The sequence below is a fragment of the Rana temporaria genome, chromosome 1 (assembly GCF_905171775.1).
Source record: "Rana temporaria chromosome 1, aRanTem1.1, whole genome shotgun sequence".
In the NCBI taxonomy this organism is placed as follows: domain Eukaryota; kingdom Metazoa; phylum Chordata; class Amphibia; order Anura; family Ranidae; genus Rana; species Rana temporaria.
In genome coordinates, this window is record NC_053489.1 from 1,871,850 (window position 1) to 1,878,086 (window position 6,237).

The 6,237-nt window shown below is 47.0% G+C and overlaps 1 pseudogene; it reads right to left on the reverse strand.

Annotated features, from left to right (window-relative positions):
- Positions 1-2,133: 2,133 nt before the first annotated feature.
- On the reverse strand, positions 2,134-4,907 carry LOC120924986 (annotated as a pseudogene).
- Between the last annotated feature and the right edge of the window lie 1,330 nt (positions 4,908-6,237).

Sequence of the window (6,237 nt, forward strand, 5' to 3'; positions counted from 1 at the left end):
CTTTCCAGCATCATCCGAGCGGTGGAAAGTCATTTAGAACAGCTTACTGAGGAGGAACAGGAAGTTAGAAATTCAGACAAAGGAAAAAAAAATACATTTAGAAGGAAAATGGAAGGAAAAAGTAAGTGAACCCACAATGCACGAGAATAAAGGAACCGATTTAGAAAATAAAAAACAAACCTTTACAACCCCCTTTGAGCTCCAAAATGTATTATAAAAATATAAGTATATAAGAGATAAAAAGAATTTAAATAAAAATATAAAAAAACATTTTTTTAACAAATTTAACCATTTCCCGCCCTATAACAAAAGGACGGCGGCAAAGTGGTTTCAACATCCTGACTGGACTTCATATGACGTCTTCAGGATATTGAGCCCCCGGGGGCGCGCATCGCGGCGAATGTTGTTGCAGGGCGTCAGTCTGACACCCCGTAGCACCGATCCGACTGAGACTCTTTACCACGTGATCAGCCGCGTCCAATCACGGCTGATCACGATGTAAGCAAGAACAGGCGGTTATCGGCTTTTCCTCACTTGCATCTGTCAGACGCGAGTAGAGGAGAGCCGATCGGCTGCTCCTCTGACTGGGAGGGATTGTGCTGATCGATTATCAGCACAACCCCCCCTCCCCTCGAGGATGCCCACACTAGACCACCAGACCACCAGGGGTGCCACCCTAGACCACCAGGGATACCACCAGACCACCAGGGGTGCCACCCTAGACCACCAGGGATGCCAATCAGTGCCCACAATGGGCATCACTGATTGGCAGGCATTGTTTGGCATCCATAAATATAATCCAGTACATCCATGCCCATCCGTGCCAATCAGTGCCCATCAATGCCCATATGTGCCCATCCGGGTCAGTGAGAGGGGCCTGTCCGGGTCAGTGAGGGAGGCCTGTGTCCGGGTCAGTGAGAGAGGCCTGTCCGGGTCAGTGAGAGAGGCCTGTCCGGGTCAGTGAGAGAGGCCTGTCCGAGTCAGTGAGAGAGGCCTGTCCGAGTCAGTGAGAGAGGCCTGTCCGGGTCAGTGAGAGGGGCCTGTCCGGGTCAGTGAGAGAGGCCTGTCCGGGTCAGTGAGAGAGGCCTGTCCGGGTCAGTGAGAGAGGCCTGTCCGGGTCAGTGAGAGAGGCCTGTCCGGGTCAGTGAGAGAGGCCTGTCCGAGTCAGTGAGAGAGGCCTGTCCGGGTCAGTGGGAGAGGCCTGTCCGGGTCAGTGAGAGAGGCCTGTCCGGATACACTATACCCACTCAAGCATGAGTGGCGCAGAGAAGTGTTACACGTGGGAGCAGGACTGTCTCCCTATTGCTACGTCTGAATCTGCTATTCTCCTTCTCCTTTCAACTTTACTTTCCTCACCACAAGTTTACCGTTTTTACCCGGCTGGGTAATAAAGAGCACAGAAAAGAGAACCTGTCGTGGACATTCCATTACTACTACATTCACCATACACCCTTAGATGGCGGAGGAGCCACGAGGTAACATGCCACCCAAAACAAACCAGCAGCTCCTCCGGGGGTAATGCTACATAAGCAAACATTTTTATTTTCCAATGTTGCTCTGTGTTTTTGTATATATAAATAAAAATAATAAAAAACACAACACACTGATCTTTGTAGGACAATCCTGACCATAGGAAGCCTTGTGTGTCCCAATAAAATGGTGGATACGCTCCATCGTGATTACAAAGTTCTTGTGGAATGTGATGAGGAAATAACAACCTCTGACCCCGGGGAAGGTTCTGGAAGTTTATTTAGAAGAGTTACAAAGTAAAAGTAAAGAGTAGAAAGTAGAGAGATAAAGGTGATCGGAGATCCTTAGACATGGCAGGTGGGCAGAGGATCCGACCTCTTCATCCAATGGGAGGCTTTTACCCCCCAATCCTGGACAGTCGTCATGGAGGACCGTCCCAAACATCAACATTTTACAGATGGACTCATTCACTGAAGAATTTGTACAAGCAGCACATTCATTACAAGAGACATTCATTTCTGTTATCTCTGAACACCTTATCAGCTTGTCCCTCCTCCAGACTCCCAAATCCCTCATTGTAGAAGGAGACCAACTGTCTCTATGTTCCCCAACAAGACCTTCCAAGGATCCGGAGATCAACAATTTCCTCTAATAAATATCTTTCTGTAAAGTCATTCTAGACAGAGAAGCTGTTATTATAGAAAGAACCTCACATTAGCATATAAGCACTTAGTCATGTGATTTCATCATTAGCAAATCATAGGAGAATTATTTCTCTTTATCAGATGAATAGGGCCATAGAGGAAATGGAACAATTGCTCGGCTCCACAAGGATCATAGAGGTGTCTAAACAAAACCTATTATTCTAGTTATGGATAAAGTGGGGGAGGGTTATAACCCCTGTCAGGTTTTTACTGTTATCTGGGGCTTCATTAGAGATATTTGCCCCTCACTTCCTGTCCTGGTGACAATGTTTTATCAGACAGGAAATAAAGGAATATCTACAACAGGGACACGGATAGAAATAATAATCTAACAGGGGTTCTAGTCTTCCCCTACTAAGGATTTGTATTTCTCTTTGTGTTGTTGTTGAAGATTTCCCCTCACTTCCTGTCTGGTAAAATGTTGTCACCAGGACAGGAAGTGAGGGAAAATCTCTCTAATGGAGTCCCAGAAATCAGTAAAAACATGACGGGGTTCTAATCTTCCCCCACACGATGCAAAACTGAAAATAAAAGACATTTTGGCTATAGACACACTATAAAAGGTGAAGACTCCAGGGCTGTCATCCCAATCCTCATACATTACCTAGTGTATCACTGACCCAGAACAAGCACGCAGACAGTGAAGTCTGAACACTCTGCCCTCCTGCATGCTTGTTCCTGGTCAACGAGAGACACTATAGGTAGTGAAGTGAGGTTTAGGATAAAGATGACACCCCTGGAACCTGTAGCTTTATACATAAATCAGTCATGTGGTTTCTTGTCCTCTGCTTCCTCCTATTGGCTGAGTATTGCACCAATCAGATTCTCCACCAGTCTCTGGGCAGATTTCTCACATCTGATTCCCCCCAGATATCTTTAGACAGGAATGTATCCCTCCGTAAACCCCAGCATGGAGGGGCTCAGTGAAGGTGGTGGTGAAGGTGTGGAGATGTCGGATCGGGTCACACAGATCATAAAAGGAGATCCGCCCGGCCTCATAATCCAGATCTATCCTGACTCTCTTACTGGAGACACCACCAGGTAATCGGATCTTATTACTGTCATGTATCACTGAGTACTGAAAACCCCACTCCCACCATCTCTCCAAACTCCAGGACTTCTTATTATATCCAACCCATGACTGACCTCCTCTCCTGTCTATACTGGGGTAACACATCCCAACTCCCCAATATGTTGCTTCCCCAACATCCACTTCCCAGTAATGGCGCCCTGAGGAGAAACTCTGACTGCTAATCACCTGAGGATGGTAAAATTTCTCTGGTGTTTCTGGGCGATAATGACTATATAATGTCCAGAATACAGTTTTCCTGTCATCTGATATATGTAGATTATTACCGGCTGTACTCACATCCAGTAATATATCTCTTACCCCCAATGTTTGCTGTACAGACCCAATATTTGGTCCTCCAGTCTGGCGGTGTGAGTGTTGTATGGTGGGGGAGGGTTGGGGACGTCTCCTGGATGCTTTGATGATGTGACCTTTGCCTCCTGTAGTAGAGTGTGGATAGACATGTGTGCCTGTACATTCCTCTACATTTACCCCAGACATGATATCAGATAAACCTGTGTGTAATGTGTGCGAGATCCCTGCCACATCCAGATACCCTCCATCATGGAGGAGGTTATCACGTCTCTCTCTGTCCTCATCATCCTCAGTATCACACAAGTCACATGTGATTGATTCCTGGAGGACAGTCAGTGGATCCGTCATGTTACACAGCCCCTCAATGTCCCCCATCTTCCTGGACAGCTCCTCCTTCTTTATTTCCAGCTCCTGGATCACACCTGATATAAAGAGGTAGGTTTGATCTGCCTCCTGGGAGATCTCACTCAGGACTCTCTTCTCCAGGTCTTCCAGACGTCTCCTGAGGTCTCTGAACAGGACAGTGACTCTCTATGTTTCATCATCTGCTTTTCCTTGTACTTTCCTCCTGCGTTCCTCCAGACTCTGGACTCTTTTCTCCATCTCCTCTCTCTCTGTCATCAGCTTTCTCAGAACCTTTTGCAGTTTCTTCTTCGTCATCTCAGAGGCCTCATCCAGAGTCTCCACCTGGTGTCCCCGATGTTCTCCAACCAAACTGCAGGACATACAGATACAGGAGGAGTCCTCAGTGCAGTAATACTCCAGGATCTTCTTATGGATGGAGCATTTCCTGTTCTCCAGGGAAGTGGTGGGGGGGTCACATAAGACGTGTTCTGGTGACTTGCTGTGGACTCTCAGGTGATTGTCACACAGAGAAGCTTCACAATGCAGACAGGATATGACAGCAGGTACAGGAGTGTGAATACAGTAAGTACAGGAGATCCCGATTTTGTACCGATCACCTTGTGTAGTCTGGAGGGTCTCCGATATCTTACACAGAGCAATGTTCTTCTGAAGGACGGGACGTTTCTTGAGTTTTTCTCTACATTCAGGACAGGAATATCCTCCAGATCCTCCCTGTGTATCCAACACACGACCAATACAGTCCCGGCAGAAGTTGTGTCCACATCTCAGGGTCACAGGATCCGTATAGATGTTAAGACAGACGGAACATTCCAGATCCTCTTGCAGATGAGAAGACGCCATCGCTGAGGACAGAAGAGTAAGAGAGAAGATTGAACTGTCAGACTTATTTATTAGGATAGAAAACAACATACAAAGTCCAGTAATTGATAACAGTCATGTGATTATATTCAGACTTACTGCACTGTGATTGGTTGATGGGTTTACTGCACATTATCATTGCTCTTTGAACCTCCTTATGGAATAATCCTGAGTGATAAGAGAGAAGAAAGGGCGCGTTCCATGTTTATCTACACAGAGATGGTGAAACCATTTAATCATCAGAGACCGCAACACTTCTCTCTGCAGAAATATTTTATATTGTTATCAAATCACATAATATGAACTGTCTGCGTTACCCCAGATCCACCAATCACATGAAGGTTAAATTCTGGTGGTTGATTATTGGACAATAGGGATGAGCCGAACACCCCCCGCAGAACATGCAAATGGCCCGAAAGTTTGTGCGAACTCTCGTACACCATTAAAGTCTATGGGACCCGAACGTGAAAAATAAAAAGTGCTAATTTTAAAGTCTAATATGCAAGTTATTGTCATAAAAAGTGTTTGAGTCCCTAAATGTAAACGGATTGAACTCCAATAGAAAAAGGCATCTGGCTCTGAGGGAGTTTAGGTAGTCGGGGGCGGATGTTGTCATGGTCCAGGAAACGCATTTTGAGAAAGGAGGCTTCTTTGCTTCACGGTACTACTCTCATATTTACCTCTCCTCAGGGCCCCATACAAGGGCCGGAGTGGCTATACTCATTAAGAAGGGCTTTCCCTTTACCAGCTCCCACCATTATAGTGACCCAAACGGTCACTACCTCATCCTCCAGGGCCCATGGCAGGACCGGGAGGTTACCTTCTGCGCTATTTATGCCCCTAAAGCTCGGCAGCTCGGGTTCCTGTCCAGGGTGTACGCGCGCCTCTTCCGAACAGACCATGGGACTCTAGTGATCGGGGGGGACTTTAACCTGACCCAATCGGTCACCTCGGATCGCCTTGTGGTGAACCTCAGGGCAGCCCCAGCCCGAGTGCTTAGAAACTTGCAGTGTTTCGACAAATTTCGAGACACTATGTTTTTTTTTTATGCCTGGCGGGTTCTCCATCCGGGCGAACGACAATTTACTTTCTACTCGGCCCCTCACCGTACACACTCCTGCATAGATTATTTCTTTATCAACAACCCAGCCCTACGACTGACCCGAGCAGTGCAGATCCAACCGATCTCCTGGTCTGACCATGCCCCAGTACTGATGACTTTAGCACTAGGCTCCCCCATCATCAGACCCTGCAGCTGGCATCTGAACACGTTTCTCCTCCAGCAACCCCCCCCCCTCCAAATTTGAATTGGGCCACTGGTGGCGGTGCCCAGAACCAAAAATGTTCTTACAAGTGTGAGGGTGGGACTCTGTGTTATGGGAAAGATTGCTGGTTTACGCCATATTTTAGAGAGAAAGGCACGCTGATTGCACAGCTGTGTGTTGGGCTATTTAC